Genomic DNA, 20534 nt, shown 5'->3' with positions numbered 1-20534 from the left:
CGAACGCACCAAGTACGAATGTATCCACAGCTTGAGCGCTAATAGCCTGCAACTCAAATGTGTTGTTGGGCGCAGCATTGAGCACAGCGCCATCATCAAACGGGGCATTATGCATGCTGTCCCATCTGCTTGCTTGCGAACAAAGTGCGTCCCTCGATGCACTTTACAAAAGTGAGCCATTGCGACATCCCGCGACGATTGGCGTCATACACCGAACTTAATCCGCGCTACCAAGAATTCCAAAACGAGTGGATTGTCTTTTTCTCCGGAATAATGCACTAATCCCAAGGAATAATAATAACAACCATGTATACATGGAAGGCCAATTTCGTCCATAGATCCCAACGTGCCGTGGCATGGAAAACAGGACATGTTAGAGAACCGGCGTGAACGGCAAGCGATGGGGGGGGGGGGTCGGTGGTTAAATGGCAGTTGTGAAATGGGTGAAGTTTGAAGAATAGAACGCGTCTGCGTCTGACAAGAGATGGCGCAATGACATCAGTTCTCGTGCAGGTTGCGAGGTGGATCACTGTGATATGGGGGAAGTTTCATCCAGCAGAGGACTGACCACGGCTGATGACCAGAGACACTGCGAATGTGTTGAATAGGTCTCGTGTCCTAGACAGTGGGGATTTAATAGTGGAGGTAGTGGGGTGGGGGGGGCTCTCATGGCCCATTTAAGAACAGCTGTGTGCCTCCCCCACGTGTCCCCCATTCAAAGGCCACTTACGTTCAAGGTGAAGACGTAATTACGCCAACAAATTATGACACCTTGTCATAACATCAACTGAGACTAAAGTAAACCATTTTAGTTCTACCAGATAAGGCTCCACTGAGCCATATAGATATTGTTGCAGAAGTGAACCTGGCCACAGACGATTGCTCAATGAAGCGGCTAATCATGTGGAAACGTTTAGAAGCCAAATACTCTAAATGCATGTTTATAAATGTGGAAGGGAAAACCCGGAGAAACATCCACACGACCATGGGGAGAACTGGCAAACTTCCAAACATATAGGCGTCAGGGACGGGATCGAACTCATGACTTCCTGCAAACCCGACGAGGGAGTTAACATCTCGCCACTGCAGCGCCCGACCATTCCTTGCAATCGCAGCCTTCATTTTGGTCAAGGGCAATTTTAGGGACATTTTCAAAACCAATTGCTGATCACTATTTTTTATCATCATTATTTTGAAAAAATGCAGTTGACCTAATTTGGAAAAAATAAAATCTGGTTACATCTCTCCGACATGCTCTCAGGTTTCACGGTATGTTTTTTTTTTATTCGGTACGATGTCCGACGTTTCAGTTCACGTCCCACGTGGTTTCTTTACGTGTAGCACAACGTCAGCCAGTCTCACCGTTGCCGGACAGCACGCGGTGTGGCCCGAGGGTGCAGCATCAGCATCAGCAGCATCAGCAGCATCAGCAGCAGCAGCATCAGCAGCATCAGCAGCAGCAGCGCAGCTGTGAAGACCTTGCACAGTGGAGCCCTCCCTTGTGGGCAACTGGGATAGCCACTTCCACTCAGATCGCACAGATCACACGACTACCCTGTGGTGTGCGTTCTGTAGATCTGGATCACCCCTCCTCCCATCCCGCCCCCCAAAAAAACATATGAATGGGTATACCTTTGAACAAACTGTGCTTTTATTGGTTTCAGATAACTCCGTTAGTTCACGCCGCTCCTATAACACGCTGCATGGTTGTGCATAGTAAAAATGCGTTGCTGGTGATGATTGCCCTAAAGTTACCTGAGCGTAGAGCCATCATTACAGCCTGCCACTTAATGAGTGATACCTATAGCCTCTATCCGTGCCCTTCCATGATTAGGCTGTGTTCCTGCCTTTTTACTCTGCCCAAGAACCATCACTGGCTCAGAAAATAGTTTTCTAAACTTATACTATGTTGTTATTGTTGTTGTTGTTTTCGCATTGGTTTAATATCGAGTTTCCCAACTACTCAAACCGTGGGTTGCAACCTCCCACCCCCCTAGGGAGGATGGGATGGGGGGTGGGCACAGCCTGCGGCGTGGTTACCGTGCAGGAATAATTTCGGAGTTGCGATGCGAATAGCCGGTGCCGTGTTGTCGCGCGCGACACAACGCGCGAATACAGAATACGAAACACATTTCACAACATTCCCGCTGACACCGCGCTGCACAGAGCTGCGGACATGCGATATGCGTCTGTGTTGTGGCCTTAGTAGCCACCGTTATGTTTCGGGTGGATATGGGTGGGAGGCACGGATCCCAGTGGTCTTGGCTGGGGAGCTGCCTCGCCAAACAGATTGAAGACCGCTGAGTTCTCCCTCTCCCAGAGGTCGCAACCGGGTACCCGATACCCGTACCCTACCCGATACCCGTACCCTACCCGATACCCGTACCCTACCCGATACCCGGCTACCGGCCGGGTACGGTACGGGTACCCGTTTGCGACCCTGTTGCGGCCGGGATACGGGTAGGCTGTGAGTCACTGGTGAGTCACCGTTTGTCACTCGTTTCCCAACGTCTTGTCTCTTCTCACAATTCAAGTTCCTAGAATCAACCCACCAGCGCCTGCAACATGGCTTCATCCCAGAGGTCGCAATCAGGTACCCGATACCCGTACCCTACCCGTACCCGGCCGGGTACGGGTAGGGTACGGGTACGGCCGGGTACGGGTACCCGTTTGCGACCCTGGTGCGGCCGGGTACGGGTACGGGTAAGGAATCAAAACCCGTTTGCGACCTCTGCCCTCTCCTAGCGTCCACGCAACGCTCCCCTCCCCCTTCCCACCTCCCTTGCCCCTGCCCCCTCTCTTACCTATATAACCTCTTACCACGTATCTCTCTCCCACTTCAGCAAAACATTGTCTTGCTGTGGTTTTCCCACCTGATGATGATTTGCTTGTGTTGCGATCGAAACGTCGTGATTTCATTTATTTTATTTTATACCTACGTGACTTTACCGAAAGAACCAAAGAGTATGGATCCATGCAGTCACGAAAACTTTAAATATAGGTTGACTGCTGGGTTATTTGTGTGTTCCTGCTCATTACAAATACTGTACCGCATTCTAAGTCGAGGCTGCAAACAGCATTAGCCTGGAAATGGGAAAGCATTGGTATTGACAGCGCCCAGTCGAGGTTTATTGGCTACACCTTGATTCAAGAAATGTGGGGGGGAAAACATTTCCGATTCCATTAACTGGAACATAATGTCATAATAAACAAGCCTGATTAACGAGGTTATAATAAAGTCAGACAGTCCACAGTTTGACTCTAAAAGTAAACAAACAGAAATACATATAACCACACACACACACGAGGTAATAAAAACAATCTTTAAATAAATTTCGATTTAAAGCTTTCGTGACTGCAGGGATTCATCTTCTTGGTTATTTCGGTAAAGTCACGTAGAAGGGAAATAATAAAATAATAAAAATAGAACATAATAAAATAATTCTCAATAATCCATTGAGGATGTAAAGAGAAAGTGGTTGATGGCCCGGTGCTTTGAGCCAGTACCTCTAATCGGGTTTCAACGACTTATTACACATTCTTGCGGAGGGAGCTGGTAGGAACGTTGGGTTGCTCGGTCAATGGCCAGGGTCAACGGCGGCGTGGTGTATTCCGCAAATATGCCCGACTGTGAGGGCGGGCACAAGCCGGCGTGAGTAGGTTAAACGTTGAGTTTTATAAGGGCACCACGGGGTGACCAGCCCCTCCCCACCCAGCCCCACCCCTCCCACCCCCCACCCAGCCCCACCCTCCCCACCCAGCCCCTCCCCACCCTCCCCTCCCCACCCAGCCCCTCCCTGCACGATGGACGGACGGACACAATAATCCCCTGTTAGCTGGTGTAACCAGGAGGTTCCTACCAGTATTATTCATCTCTCAATAAAGTTGGCACCAGTTCTGGTTTTTCCATGCTCCTTTTGGGGGGTCAGCTGGCCTGGGAGATCGGTAAGGGGTCTTGGGCAGGTCATCTCGCTCGCTGGAAGAAGCCGATGGCCAAAGGATGGAATGCATCCAAGGAAGAGGTCATCCATGAGGATATGGAGCAACAGAAATTCGCGCGTGTAGAGGTGCTAGGCGGAATGAGACATCGCAGGATCGTGACAGATGGCCAACGGCTCGGGGGTTGTCTTAATCCAGCAGCGGATCGAGCACGGTTGAGCATTATGATAAGCCACCGACGGTGATCGGAAACTTATGATAAGTAACGTGCGGGCCGGATGATGAGATGACGCTATCAGACGCGCTGCTGAGGCCGATATTAGGAAGCCACTGGAGTTAGGCACTTTGAAAATGTAGATTGAAAACTAATTTATTTTAAACTGCTTTTTGTGTTTTAGTTCTCTCCCCCCCCCCCGGCTGTCTACGTACGGTGCGAAAAAAAAGTTCAACATAAATACAGACATGACGTTCAGAGCGGATGTCCCATTTTGACCCACAAACACCGTCCCATTGCCCGCATGCCTGTGCAGTGTTTGTCTGGGCATTGGCACACACGACACACACAGCATATACCCATCGTAAACAGTCTGCGTGTTTATACTCTTTGGTTCTTTCGGTAAAGTCACGTAAGTATAAAATAAAATAAATCACGACGTTTCGGGCGCAACACAAGCGTCCGTCATCAGGTGGAAACGCGACGGACGCTTGTGTTGTGCCCGAAACGTCGTGATTTATTTTATACCTAGGTGACTAAAACGAAAGAACCAAAGAGTATGGATTCCCGCAGTCACGAAAGCTTCAAATCAAGTCTGTGTGTTATTTACATAACCCTAATTAATCGATTAGTGGGCTAGCGATTCGGCTCTCGTTACGATGACTCACCCTGCAATGCATTCCATGTGTTTGTACCCCTACATACATTCTTGATTTGAAGCTTTCGTGACTGCAAGGATTCATACTTTAAGGTTTTTTTCGGTAAAATCACGCAGGTAAAAAATTAAGTAAATAATAATTTATAAAAATAATAATAGAAAATAAAATAATAAATCACAATTATTATTTTTATTTCTAATATTTACTATTTATTTAATGTTTTACCTACGTGACTTTACCGAAAAAACCTCAGAGTATGAACCCCTACATACAGTCATCATCATCGCCATCATCGGCGATCTGCATGTTCGTGTCCACTGCGCAGTGATCGTGTTCTATGTTTACTTGTTGGATACTGCCACCTAGGGGTAAAGAATGGAAGCTTTTTTTTAAAGGCCGACAATTACATCACGTGGCTTATGTCAATGTCATAACGAAAGTCTTGAGACTGGACTTGAACAGTGCCAACTCGGCCATTGAGAGCACAACGTTCTGAGAGTAAGGGCATGTCCAGACTTTGTGGGCAGCAGAAGAGAATGAGCGACCTTCCACCAATGTATCAGTCACCAATGCAGGAGTATTATCTCCGTCCAGCTACTTGATATTAAACGACGTAGCCAACGGTGCTAATCGGAGGCGCGAGGGCGGTGGGGAAAAATTCGTATAGTCATCTAATTGCGTTGATTGGCTGCGCGTGCCGTGCGTCCTATTCGCCACCGTGCCAGATGTTTCGCTCAACTTGTTGCGCAGGAGCCGAGTTCTCGTCAATTCCTCGAGCGGCGGGACAATTCAAGAGGCCCATCGGAGAGCCACGCAGCCCGACTGTCGCAATCCACTCAGCAACTCGTGCAGAGTGATTTTGTGTTGACCGACCCAATATTGTTTTGCAAGAGCATCGTTCATCTCTTTCAACGAATCGCGCTTCTGGGCGAGGGAATATTGCTGAAACCGCTGTTTTTATTCGAACGCGGTGAGTCAGAATATAAAGGTTAATAGCGAGCGTACGCGAGCGCTGATGGCAGTTACAAATGCCACGAGTGCACGCACACAAACACACGCAGACTGAAGTCTTGAAGCCAATTAACATGCGATATGCACTTTATAACAACGGAGGGAAGAGAGAGAAAAAAAACCCAACTTCCACATCACGGTCAAATTCTCTGCTGCGGCTGCAGTACACCAACAGCAGAGGCATTTGTTTCCATCGAATAGCTTTTTTTTCCCCCCCTTTTCCAAAAGGTCTTCTCGACACGCCGAAAACAATTGCTTATTTTCAGAGATTGTGTCGGCTGCCTGGGAACCTCTGTTGTTGTTGTGCGGTGAGATGCGGTGGGGAGCGAGAAGAGCGGTGGGGCGCTTTGACTGCTTGGGAGTGCGCAGTTGCCGAGAGGATGCTGTGGTTTGATTCTATTCATGAGCATACCTAGAGGGCAGCCCTGTGTGTGACAGTGATGGATGGAGTTTAGCTCCGGTTCAGAGCCTCTGAAAAGACCCACGCAGGTGCAAAGATGACCACCGAAAGGCAGGACGCCGGAGTGAATGTGACCTTGGTTTTATTGACCTTTGGTTTGTTGGCAATATTTTCAGCCCACAGACCATAGCTTCGTAATTGTTGACTTTCGTGGGGGTTTGCTTTTGCTACTTTTGAAATGCGGTAATCGTTTATTTATATGTTGTGGGTGGTACGCTGCGTCCTATAGCGTCTTTGGAATTCGTCTTTATGAATGTCAGCCTAATTCTAGATTTGAAGCTTTCGTGACTGCAATGATTCATATTCTTAGGTTTTTTTTTTTTCGGTAAAGTCACGTAGGTAAAACATTAAAATTAATGAAAGTAAAATAAAACAAAACAAAAAAATAAAATTCACGACGTTTCGGAGGCAATCTTGATGCAGCTAATTCGGCTGTGACGGTCCCACCTGATGACGGAGACTTGTGTTGCCTCCGAAACGTCGTGAATTTTATTTTTTTGTTTTGTTTTATTTTACTTTCATTAATTTTAATGTTTTACCTACGTGACTTTACCGAAAAAAAAAAAACCCTAAGAATATGAATGTCAGTCTCTCGTAAAATACTAAATCGTTTTCACACCGTGTAGAAATGTAACTATATAAGCGTACAGAGAAAGCCATGCAAAGGGTGCAATTTGTTGATATTCATAAACAAGTCGAATTTTAAAATGAGAGCAATTCACAGCGCACACACACACACACGTTCACCTCCTAACAGCGTAGCCAGCAGGTGGCAGACCAAACCTTGACTTGACACTCAATCCATTGCTTAGACGGTGTTAAAATAACATTGTTTTAGCATAATGGAAATACTATACGAGCTGCAATGTCCTAACAGCAACCCACTGCACCTCAATTATTAATTGGGAAATGCATTTAATTTTAGTGCACATATTCAGCAGATACGCTATGAATGGTTATTGCATCTATATTATTATTAGTTTTGTCCCCAAACATTTTGTAATGTTTTTATACAAGGCTCCACCAGTTCCAATGCATTGTTGTGCAAAGCACACACACACACATGCCGGACAAGATTAACAATGCGATGTAATAGTACACCGTTGCCCAAATACCTTCGTGAAAGAAAGAGAATAGTGGAGAATACCTCTCGGAGCGTGTAGCATGTCCCCGCGTGCCCTACAGATCATCGCACGTGCGTTATTGCAGCAGCAAATCACATTATTTCCAGCATTTTACTCTGTCGCCTGCCATGAGGCGTCCATTTATAATGCATGCAGCTGAAATGCTGTCGATTCAGCAAACGTCCGAGCTGATGGTGCGGCGGATGTAGATTGTAGATTAGCGATCGCTGGAATACTGGCACACCGATTGAGATTTGAAATGTTACTTCCAATAATGAAGGCGCTGTACAGTGACAATAATTGAGAACACTCCAGGATGTCTTTGTACACTTTGTGCACCGGGACCCAAAAGCCTCGCTCCAATTTCTTCATTTGGCTTTTTTTTATAATTGCCCCCAAATTATATTCCAAATTATATTCCAGGCCCAAATGCCCAATCGTCAGATAAAAAATGCTCATTCGGAACTCGACATCGAACCTTGTATGAGAACGGCCTTTGAAGAGGCTTTGACAGAGCAATTGTTGAATTAACTCGGGCCCTGTGGCATCTTTTACAAATCTTACGATGGCACACCCAAGCCATGGCCTGATACGGTTGGATGTGTTTTCCCATTTTCTATTTGCAGAGCAAGAAGCACATTGTGAACCTGTGGCCTTACAAGACATCTGCATCTGGCTTCGGGCCAAGCTGGGCCAAGAGCAGCATGGCTCAGGTTCTGTAGTGGAAAAAAAAACCCTGGCAACACCACCGTTGTACAGTGGGGGAAAAAAAGAGGGATTTGTCTGCACCAGGGTCACACTATTGTAATGCCCTGTGGAATTAAACCACATCTTAAGCCACAGAGTTGCTATAAACCAAAATTGAGTGACAAAAAAAAAACTAATTTAAAGTGGATTTGTTTGTGTGTGTGCAGACATTGGTGACTATAAACTCATTCCACTTGAGAACCCGGGTTAACCGCCTGGATTTGAATCGAGGATCTCAGATGCGCCGGTTCAGGGCTCTCTCACCGCTGAGCCAACCGATCACCGCCAAAAGTTGGCTGTGAGTCGGAGATTTTTTTTTTAACTCCCCACAATCCCAACAAATCCTTTAAATCCTATATTTGTACAACACCCCAGAAGCAAGGACGGATGGGTTGGGAGCGGTGGTGTGGAGGGTGGAACAGCTTTCAATATTTTTTCTTCTTACAGAAATAAGAAATTGTGTTGATAGGCACATATTGAGAAACAAATCAAAAGTATTTTTCCATCACCCACTTGGCTCCCCGTCTTAAAATATGATTAAACCCAATTTGTGCGGCGCAGCATCGCGCACACACACAATGCAGCGTCGGCCATCGAGACCGTGAAATTTACATTTTCACCTGCATTTGCATTCACAGCTTGTGTCAAAACTCGCAGCTGTGCCTATGAGTCGTTAACCTTCTTCGAGCACATCGTCGCCGCTGCCTTGTCTTGCGGCGTTATGACATTGCGATAGCTACGACATGAGTCGCCCCCCCCCCCCCGTCTCGCATGCTCTTTCCGTGCCCGCTTTATCGATGCAACATAGCAGCAACAACAACAAAAAATGCCGCCCACGTTAGTCCAACGAAAGACAGGCGTCGAATTCGGCAGCAAAAAAAACCGGACATCTCTTAATGAGTCGCGGCCTCCCTCGATGTCAAAGTCACGAGCCGCGCGGCCGTAATGGAAACGGTATGTAAACCAAGTCCAACCCGGTGTGACAAGCCTCCTTTCACCCAGGCGGAGATATGCCCAAGGACACTGTACAATAGATTTCTATTAAGGGCCTAGTTAAAAATGTATTACGTTTCTGTCACCGAATGAGTAAATCTCTGTCACCTGCTGTGGGCTGAAACAAAAGGCTTCACTTTTAAATATCCAAGTGCACCGTTTGTAATCAAAAAGTCAAGGTGTTTTTTTTTTGCTCAAACGGTCATTGGCTCTCTGAGCCAGTGGTGGAAATTCCACATTTCTGTGACAGGGCCAAGTTTATCCACGGGACAACCACTGTTGACTTACACACAAAGTGGTGCTCATGTTATTGACCCTGATGGGATGATGGGCTGAGACATCCCCCAACCAGGATTTGACCTAACAACCATCCAATTCCAAGCCCCACTCACTCAAGTTTATTAAAACCTCCACCTGCCCAGCAATACAATTTGCGTACACCACAGTTAAGCCTATTGGCAGGCGGTGTTGCGTTGGCGTAAAAAAAACAATGTGCCTCCTCCCACCTCTTCAAAGATGTTTGGCCAGTTTTCAAGTTTTCAAGTTCATTTATTAGGTATAGCCCTGTGAGCCATTCGGCTCTTGAATCGGATGCAACCGCAACAAACACAAAACAAAAACATGAACAAAAAACATCGTAAAGTGAATATGTGACTGAGTGCAAACAGAAATTCCAAGAAAAGACAGCAAAATATTGCAGAAAAAAACACCGTACACCAACGCTGTGTGCAAAAATCCCAGTGGGATGCAAGTCAAACAACCAACAACAACCACAAGGCAACTTAGATTAAGGCCATCAGTCTAACTCTGTACTACAACAAACAAACATGGCCAAACCAATACACTTTTCGAAATCACCAAAATAAAGCCATGAAACCAATGAAACAGTGATCATAGGAACTGTGACGGAATTTTCACAATAAATGGCATAAACAACATGTACTACCAAAATCCTGCAGCCATAGCTGGCTGCATGAGTCACTCCACAACAGCAGGAGCATCAATCGGAGTATTATAATTTTTCAATGCACCAGTGAGGAAGAGTCGGCACAAATACCGTGTTGAGGTGCTCTCTAGGCCTCCCTATAGTCGAAGCCCTTCTGCCAGCAGCTGCGTGAATAAACAATTTCAGGGCTGCACATTTCCCTCTCTATATATACTTACAAGCTAGAAAATTAAAATAAATCATTTGGTTCCATTCCACTTTGCATATTCGTCTCAGGTAAATGAGGTATGCATCGCATATCATTATTATTATTGTAATGCAGCTTTAATTTTTTGGCAATGACCTTTCCTTTTTTTTGGTGACATTTGCAATTATTTTCCTCTTTATTGACCATATGCAATTAACGAAGGGATAGAAATAACCACAATGGAAGCTCATTACCAAGGCTAAATGCTGACGAGGATTGACGGAATCTACTAAAGAAATCAATCATTCCAAATGATTTTGCTTTAATTAACGAGAAATTTTCTCTATCGGATGGGTCGCACACCCGTGACGTGGCAGCATACCGTTAACTGCGTGGTTCCACACATGCGTAGCTCTACAATCTGACGTCCAACTAAAACAAATATATATATCACGACCGCTGTGGATATTATACACGCTAAGCAATGCACTCGGAAATTGTATGTCGATGCAACGCGAGGGTGGTGACTGAAGTCACGAGCTGTGGAAACGATCGTCCCTTGATGCCAGACCGTGAAACCGTCCCCAGCGTTGGCGCATTGAGGAGACCTTTAGAATGCGCGAAGCGGTGAACGGAGCTGACAATGAAACACCGTTAACACGAACACTTTCCATCCACGGTGTGTCTAGGCGCGTATCATTTCGATCTTTAGTTATTGTACTCGTTTCATCATTAGGCAGAGACTAAAATTGACTGCGTCCGTAACAAGTGCGGCGAGCGCATGGAGTCCACGCGCAGAGCATTGCACGTACGTCTGATGAACTTCTTTCGCACCGCACGTAGCCAAACGTGCTAATCGGAGGTGCGGGGGAATGACATTGCAACTCATGCCGTTGTGAAAATTTCTGAATCCTGCTGAAATCTCATGGCTTCGATGCCTGGGCAGTCTGGAGTTGGGTGGGCTGGAGTTGAAGCGTCAACTTGACCCACCGCTATTGTCAGCATCACAAACATGCTCACATCCTGATCGAAACCTTGTAAAAGTCGCCACGATTCGTCCAGCTGCCACCACAACGCAAACTTTCTTCTTCAATAAATGTCGCCTGTGTTATACTCTCCGAAGACAACAACAATAATAACAATAGTAAGATGTCACTGCTTTTCTAACGTACATTTGTGCAAGCGGTACCACCATTTATGATTATGTGATACATCTGGCATTTACCAAAATTGCAGCAACCTGGGTTACAGAATTGTAAAAAATTTCATTTAGTCATTGAAGCAGCGTTACGTTCATACTTGTTACGCTTTTCTACAAAGTAATGTCAAATCTTTATTGCCAAATAACACATTCTCATGCACACGGATGTTCTTTTTGCCCAAACAAAGATGCAGTTAAACCTGTGTGCTGCACTTAAATGTATTGCCCCCCCCGCCCCGCCCCCCCTCCACGTGATCGTCACTGCGCTATATCAACGCTCCAGTGTTCATTCGATCATTCAAAAGCGAGCGCTGTTGGACATTTGGAACCTTCCATGGTACCGTTCTAGGCTGCACCAAGGGATTCGCGAGATTGCGGCGTGCGATGCACTTAAAGTGTTACAACAAGTTTTAATCTTAACATAATAGATGGCGATCTGGTGGCTGGCTCACAAGCAAAGACGCAAAAATAAGGTAAAACATTATTTTGCTGTTGCATCCTCCAACAGCATCTCATCTCGATTGGCTTAAAGGGCACCCGCCAGTGACAGCTGTCCCTGTGGGCACAATGTGGCTGAGCACGTGACCTGCAAACTAAACTAAACTATTTATTTTTTATTTTACCAGGTAGGGCTCAATGCACAATATAAAGCTCTTTTTCAGAAGCGACCTGGCCACAAATTGTAGCCCAATGAAGTGGCTTATCACATGGAAATGTATAGCAGCCAAATACTCTAAAACGCACGTTTCTAAATGCAGAGGGAAAAACCGGAGGAGCTGGAGAACAGTTCACGCAACCGCGGGGGGAGAGACACGCAAAACTCAAAATACACAGCCGACGTCAGGGTCGGAATCGAATCCACGACGTCCAACATACCAGGCGAGGGAGCTCACATCTCGTCACCACTGCGCCCCGGGCATCATTCTGGCAGTAGGGGGCGATGATTGCTACGTATGATCTCAATTTAGTAATTTGTACAATGCCACACACTATATGATGCCAGACACCTTAACTCAATGTAACATAATGCACAGGCTTATATCAATAATATAATAATTATTTACCAAGAAAAGCCACACTGATTCTATTATATTTTTTTACAGGAGGACCCTGCATTTGGATGTCTGACCAGCATCAATTACATTGCAAGTCTTTGGTTATAGGAGGAAACCAGAAAACACAGAGAGAACCCATGCAGAACAAGAGGAAACATTCACATGCCAACGAGAAAGCCTCCCGAGTTAGGATCTGAGCCTAAGTGGTCCCACTCTACGCAACCCTGCCACCCTAAATCTACTGCTGGATGATTGCCTCCCCACACCTTTAGGTCATGGGGGTTGTTTGACTGCACAATACACCCTTGTTAATTCGGCATATATGGGGCTCTTGCCGAATTATCCAATATTCCGAATTATGTACGATCGTACTCCCCAAATTTGTTTTCCAAACTCTTCACACACCATACGCGTTGATGTGCCGACATCAATTTAATCAGAAACTTTTAATTTGTCTCGCAGACTAAGGACTGCATACTTCAGTCCCCTATTACGTCTTGATGTAGGTGTAGACGACATCTCTGCCTGCACGGAGTGCATGAACAAAGCGGCAGGTCTGCACTACCGCTGACCACACGCCCAGCCACTAGACTGAGTCATTGTCTTGGTCGTGGCACGCGACGTCGTCCCACGTGCTATGCCGAAATTGGACCATTCGGTTCAGCAATTCGGCTCATGCCGAATTATCCCCAATTACGAATGATCAAATACCGAAATAATGAGGTTTAATGTACTTCAAAATGCTAGGCAATGCATGTTAGTGTGTGGGAGGCCCAGAACATGTTCATATACATATATCACTCACTATATTCATATATACCACACAATACTTGTGTTATCCATGGCCTGGAACTGAACTCAGATCGTCAGTTTTATAGTGCAATAACCACTGCGCCACCACTCTAAATTACATTTTTAATAAATGTTCCACCTAGACTCATGTCCATATGTATTCATTGCACCACAGCAAGAGAGAGATAGAGCCCAGCGTGCTATGCTCACAATGAGGAAACGCCTATCAACGACATTGCATGCCACCCACTATTGCGCATGGAACACATTAACAGCGGATGTGACGCTATAGCATTCTATACATTTGCCATTGCTACAATATTGAGAACAAAAATGAAGACCAATAGGTCGGAGCGTTAAGCAGGTATCACTGAATGCATTGGGCTCGCATCTGGGCATCCGCCGGTGATTAAACCGAATTCTCAAGTGCAGTCAGTCGATGATTTCAGTCCAGTTACCAATGAGTGCACACAAGAAATGGCGTCATTAAGTTTGTTGTTTTTCTTCACGTAATTGAGCCAAATCCTAGCTCTTAAAATTGTTTTGACTTTCATGTAACATTTCACTGGAGGAAGGAGGTTGGGAGAGTGCTGTGGCCGTTGTTTAGGTGAGGGTTCCACTTGATGGGATCTTTCGATTTAAAGCTTTCGTGACTGCAGGGATTAATCTTTTTGGTTCTTTCGGTAAAGTCACGTAGAAGGGAAGTAATACAATACTAAAACAGACGCTGTCTCCCCGACAGACCTGGTCTTCACCTGAGGACGGCTGCTTGCGTTGTGGCCGAAACGTCGTAAGAATGTTTTTATTATGTTGTATTTTTATTATTTTATTACTCTTCTTTGGTTCTTTCGGTAAAGTCACGTATAAAGATAAAATAATAAATTAAATAATAGCATACGACGTTTCGATCGCAACACAAGCAATCATCATCAGGTATAATGAAATAGCGACATAAAATCTAACCAGAAAACTATAGACAGACATATAAGCAGACAGATATCACCAAGATACATGGAGCGAGCAACACAGGTACAGAGAGGGGTGATCGTCTCTGTGGGGTGGCCTTAAATAGACAGAGGGGGGCGGAGGCAGCGAGAGGGAGGGGTTAGAGACACAATTTACATGTCACTGAGTACGAGGAGACGCGTAGAGAAGTACGCAGGCTTAGAGGGAGAAAGAAACACACTAAAATTAAATAACCTAGCAAAGTATCGAAATGTTATGTATTACTTCCCTTCTACGTGACTTTACCGAAAGAACCAAGAAGTTGATGGAATCTCAGAAGGAGTTTCATGATGTCTGCTTCTGCTCTCTAACACGGGAGGGGGGGGGGAGGTTGCACTGCTTTGTGAAATTTCCTAACAGAATTGTCTCATTGCATGAAGCCAATAGTTTAATTGGTAGAATTTGTATAAAACTAGCTGAACATATATTTCATTTGAGTGTTCTCCAAGTCCAATATCTTAAGGTGCACATTCGGTAGATTCAGCACGTAATTGGTATACAGCATTCTAAACATACATTGGCCTTTCGTTAATGATGTTATACAGTAAAATCCCTTTCATAAGCGTCCGTTTATTGATAATTCGGTCATTGTGAGTATGTGTGGCTAAACCACAATAGTTAAACCATGGGATTCTGTCATCATTAAGCCCATACACTGCTCTATAATAATGATTAATCCATTTGTCAATTAATTCACTAAAATCAATTCCAATGCTCTTCATATATGAATTGAAAAGTGGTACTAATCAATATATTTTATTGATCCATAACCTTTACCGCATATAATCGACATGGTCCAGGGGTGATGAACAAAAACAAATATATAAAATATTTTTTTAAATCTATATATTTATGAATCGAAGTAAAGCGCATATCGTGATCGTCACACAGAATCATTGAGGTAGTGAATCTTTACATAGGCCGCCAGCTAACGCCCTCCGGCGCCGATTTGTCTTCATATATTTACCTTTTCCCAGCATTGCGAGAAACACAAATAATTCCGCTTTGCGGTGGCATAGCCGTGACATGTAATAAATATGACACGTTTCAATTGAGTCAAACAAAAGTTACGTGTAGCAACTAAGCCTCAAGAAGCGACCATGTTTGTTGTTGTTTAATCTCCCAAATAAATTTGGACTTTAAACTTTCGTGACTGCAGGAATTCATATGCTTTGCTTATTTCGGTAAAGTCACGTAGACATAATAATAAAAATAAAGTGAATACAAATAAAATCAGGTGCATTGTTGAAGTCTTCCGAATGACATTTGCATCGCCTTGCGCCGCATATTGAGTAACGAGGAATTCTGAGAATGGGAAGCTCGCATCTTGCATTTATATTATCAGTGTTTTATGTCCAGTGCGGGCGCTTGGACTAGTGATACGTGTGGAGCCATTACTCATGTGTCAACATGGCCAGGGCTGATTTATGGGCTACCAAGCTTTTCCTTGTTCTGTACACTTGCGTTGTTATCTCTTTAAAAGGAAGCACACTCGCCGTACCGCTGTCTTGATTCATTCCATTGTCCTTTTTGGTCATCTGCAAATTATGCTAATCAGCTGTACGTACGAAGCTGCTGCATCTTTATGTTCTGCGTTGATGTAACTCTGGGCTCCTACGTAGGGAGAAGCTCATTGTTTTTTTTCTTCCAAACTCTGTAAAAAATACATAAAGGAGTCTCCGACGGCCGACTGCGCGCTACTGCAAAGGCAATAACCATTCGGCATATTTCACCAAACCCAATTAATTTTGGCAGAGTGACCAGCAATATTTCCGTCCCATTAATTGGGATGGGAACGCTCTCCGTGCGCAGTTCTGGGTGGTGACGAGCGGAACCTAAACATCATTACAAGCCGAGAAGTTATCCCAAATAAGGCAGAGCCTCAGAACCCTGCTCTGATTGATGAATGGAGTTTATACAATGTCACCCATTGAGATTAATTTCCTCCCACATGTGTTCAATCCATCTTGGCCCTTGCGAGCGTATGAAGGTCAGTACAGCTGCCCGGACGACGTGGACCCCAAAAACTAGCTTCACATTCCCTTTGAGTCACAAACTCTTATTCACAATGTGACCTCACCTCTCAATGACCTGCCTAAATCCGTCCATTTTTCTGGTGGGTGATATTTGTTTATGATGACGGGGCCACGTTGTTGTTGTTGTTGTTGTTGTTTTTGCCTCCGAAAGACAGCAAATGATTTATATATATACTAAACATGTATGCCTCCCACACCACCACCACCACCCCAACCTTGTCTTTCCAAATGTCATCTGTTTGCATTAACGGTTGGCTGGAGTGTGCTTACAATGTCAAGGTTCATTTCATTTCCGACAGAGCCTTGCAAACATCCAAACAAACACACACACACACTTTGCATGAGCAAACAAGGCGCTCCTCAAGGTGTTCAAATAGGCATTGCGGGCTTTGTTGTAAATTAGTTCGGTTTGTTAAGTGCAGTTTAAGGATGATGAATGTTGGCCACTGTGCTATCTTGTGGGCACGTGCAACCCATGTTAATCGCAGACGGGGAATTATTAATTCGATAATTCTCGCAGCAGAAGCCACGGGAGAGGCCTGTGCCTTGCATTTCAACGCGCGAGATGGGCAAGTAATTCAGTTTACAGCTGATCGCCTTCATGGCACACATCAGCAAACATGTAAAGGTGCAGCTCTGCAATTTCTCGCTCGCACCACTGCCGGTGGATAGGCCTCCACCAGAGGGAGCTCTGGAGAGCCTCACAAACTGTGGACGTACGTTTAACTTATTTTGCACCGTACGTGGCGAACTATGTTCATCGGCGTCATTGATTTTCCGTGTGTTTAACAACCTAAAGACAAGAGCTGTGTTTAAATCGCAACGCACCCATGCCACAAGCGCCATTGTGATTTTACTTCATTTTAAGTAATAAATGTGGTTTTTTTTGGTCACAGCCTTCCGCTTCACAGATTAACCCGCATTGCGTGGTATTTAATTGATGTTATGGAAAACCACCTGGGATCCACCAAAACAATGGAATTAATTGTTGGTAATTAAAGTAAGGTCCCTTTGGAATAAAACCAAAAAATGGGCTATGCATTATTCCATAGCATAATACTGATTACCCTAATTACACGAGAGTCCACATGAGATGCGTACACAGAAACTGGTCCGTGCTATATTAAATAAACGTTCGATTTAATGCTCAAAAAAGCAACGCATATAACTGAAGGTGTGGTTTCATGTTTATAATACGTCGTGGTGATAATAATAATGAGGGCAATTATTTGCCCCGGAAAGCTTCACCGAGTAATAAGGAGATGCAATGGGAAGGTGCGGACGATACCAATAACGAGTTTCACGCTTGGTGAGAGAGGACACCAGAGGAACCCGGTGACAACGGCAGGTGCGGGAGGTGACGCACATCACTTTGCACACCTGGCCATCCCGACCGATTTCAGGGGTAGGCTTCCACTTGTTTTTTTTTTTACACCATTGTACCGCGTATCACTTTTATGAGCGAACCATTTGGGTGAAAAAATATATCTTTATTTTACTTTCATTGCATGTTGTGTGATTGTTGAACTTTTTTCGCACCGTACGTAAACAACCGTGCAAATGATTTAAAGTTGGTACATTGTAAAATGGTTTCAGCATTAGCAGCCTAGTGCTTTGCTTAATCATAGCTTCAAGCATACTACACTTGGCAAGCGTTGGTGGGTCACCCATCCAAGTACTAACTGGGCTTAACTCGGTTTAGCTTCTGAGATCTGATAAAATCGGGTGCATTGAATTGCGATTTGATAATAGTATGCCGACATTATATGTACCATCTTCTATGTGAAAACACGGTTTGGAGCCAAAGACAATGTTCGGCTGGTGAACGGCTGTGCATTAAAGAAAGCATTTGTGAAGGTTCATATTCCTATTTAAAGCTTTCGTGACTACATGGATTCATCTTCTTGGTTCTTTCGGTAAAGTCACGTAGAAGGGAAGTAATAAAATAATAAAAATAAAACATAATAAAATAATTCTCACGACATTTCGGCCACAACGCAAGCAGCCGTCCCGACAGACCTGGTCTTCACCTGAGGACGGCTGCTTGCATTGTGGCCGAAACGTCGTGAGAATTATTTTATTATGTTTTATTTTAATTATTTAATTACTTCCCTTCTACGTGACCTTACCGAAAGAAACAATAAGAAGTTCTTATTCCTGTTCAGATAGTAATTCGCTACAAGCAAAATGGGGGGGGGGGGGGGAATCAATATGCTGGCAACCACAAGATGCCTCTGTGCCATTCTGCGATATCTCATTGTGGGCATCTGTTTATGCTGGAGGCGATTTGCTGCTACATCTAGGGCAGACGAAAATGCTGTCTCTTTTTCAACAAGAGTGGTAGGTTTATATAATCCCAATGCACGTTCAGCGTCTTATAAGTTACGCGAAGCGGTGAAGTCAGTGCTCACAAAAGAATGCATCGTGTAGAGCTAGACATTGCTTGACATTCAATGTGCGTTGTTTATCATGAAGCGTTACCGTGGACTGTAGAGCACTTATTTGGTATTTTTTGATTTCTGAGTGGGGATATTTGTGTGAACTGTGCAAACATAATTTTGAATTAAACAGCATTATACAAAACATGGATTTTATTCAAATAACTAATTTTGTTCTGCATATATTTATAGAGCTGAAAATTACTTAAAATAAACCATAAAAAAATGTCCAAAGAAGCAAATAAAAAATAAGCATGAACATGTAAAGAGATGGCCGTAACTTTCCAGCTGTGAATGGCCGATTTATTACAGCTGCCGCGGTGCGATGAAAATTGATTTTGCCCGTTGCATTGCAAGGCATCCCACCAAAGCATGTCAAGCAAGTGCTAGCCCGGTAATTGATTCGGTTAAAACAAATCCTCCTCCGATTTTCCACACTTTAATTGCCACGTTCTCACTGGGAGAGATGACGCACGTCTGCCATTTCAAGACGATGGCAGGGGTTAGCTGTCACCCCCGTGACAAAGAAAGCACTTTGACCTGTGACAGAAGGGCCTGTGTTCTTGTTATCTGAGGGTTTGTATATCCAAGAAGCTGGCTTCTGCTTTGAGCCTGCCTGCCAATTAGCGGGTATAATGTCACATTACATGTGCATCAGATCGTGTGTGCTGCCTGCTGCATCATTAGAATTTCCGGCACAAAAAGTGTGCAGTGCTTCATCGGTGGCAATTTTTAATATCTATAATTACCTGCAACACTATGAAGCATGCAAAAACAAAAGTAGCCCGAATTTGGATTGTGTTTTACACTACATAACAAGAATGCAAGCTTGGAATTACTTTGAGAGATGGTGAGGCGAAACACGTGGATCAGATCCAATGTGCAGGTTACTGACATCATGCCATTCGAAAAGACGTTTGCTCAGAGATGGAGCGATGGAATTGCCTCGTGCAGGTGCTGGGTGGATCGCTGCATCATTGTAAGAGGTGCTGGTGGCTTGGGTAAGCCTCAATCTGGCAGTGTACTGACCATGACTGATGATTTTGACTTAAAAAGTGAATAAAATAATAAAAAAATCATGAAAATTAAATATTTTTTATTTTATTTTTATTCTTTTTATTCACTTTAGTTTTATATCTACATGACTGTACCGAAAGAACCAAAGAATGACTGATGATGATTATGAGAACAAATTTAGTAGAACGAATTAGATATTTGTTTCTTTCGTGCACAAACTGGCAAATGCTGCAGTACATTTCTTTTGGCAGCATTGTCATTTTAATATCTCACACGCTAACATATTGTACTGGATATTAGTATTCTTGGTTTTTTCGGTAAAGTCACGTGGAAGGGAAATAATGAAATGATAAAAATAAAACATAATACAAATTCTCACGACGTTTCGATTGCAACACAAGCAATCATCATCAGGTGTGAAAACTACAGCAAGAAAATATTGTACTGGACTCATTTAACTTGAAAACATATATTTTAATCTCCTACTTTATCGAACACTAAATTCGTCATTTATTTTGCGTGGCATTTTTACTTTTACCACCATTCCTCCCTCCCTCCCCCCATTGGTCAATTAATTCTGACGACATCCTCAACGCATGCAAGTGGACACACTAGAGCGAGTTTAGCCTCCCCCCGCCGTTGGCTTTGCCACCGTGACGCAAGAGTCGTCACAATCGTTACCTAGGCTGCAGGAGGTAGGAATCCGATGA

This window comes from Lampetra fluviatilis, chromosome 40 (assembly GCF_964198595.1).
Source record: "Lampetra fluviatilis chromosome 40, kcLamFluv1.1, whole genome shotgun sequence".
Classification (NCBI taxonomy): Eukaryota; Metazoa; Chordata; class Hyperoartia; order Petromyzontiformes; family Petromyzontidae; genus Lampetra; species Lampetra fluviatilis.
Note: the sequence above shows the minus strand (reverse complement) of the source record.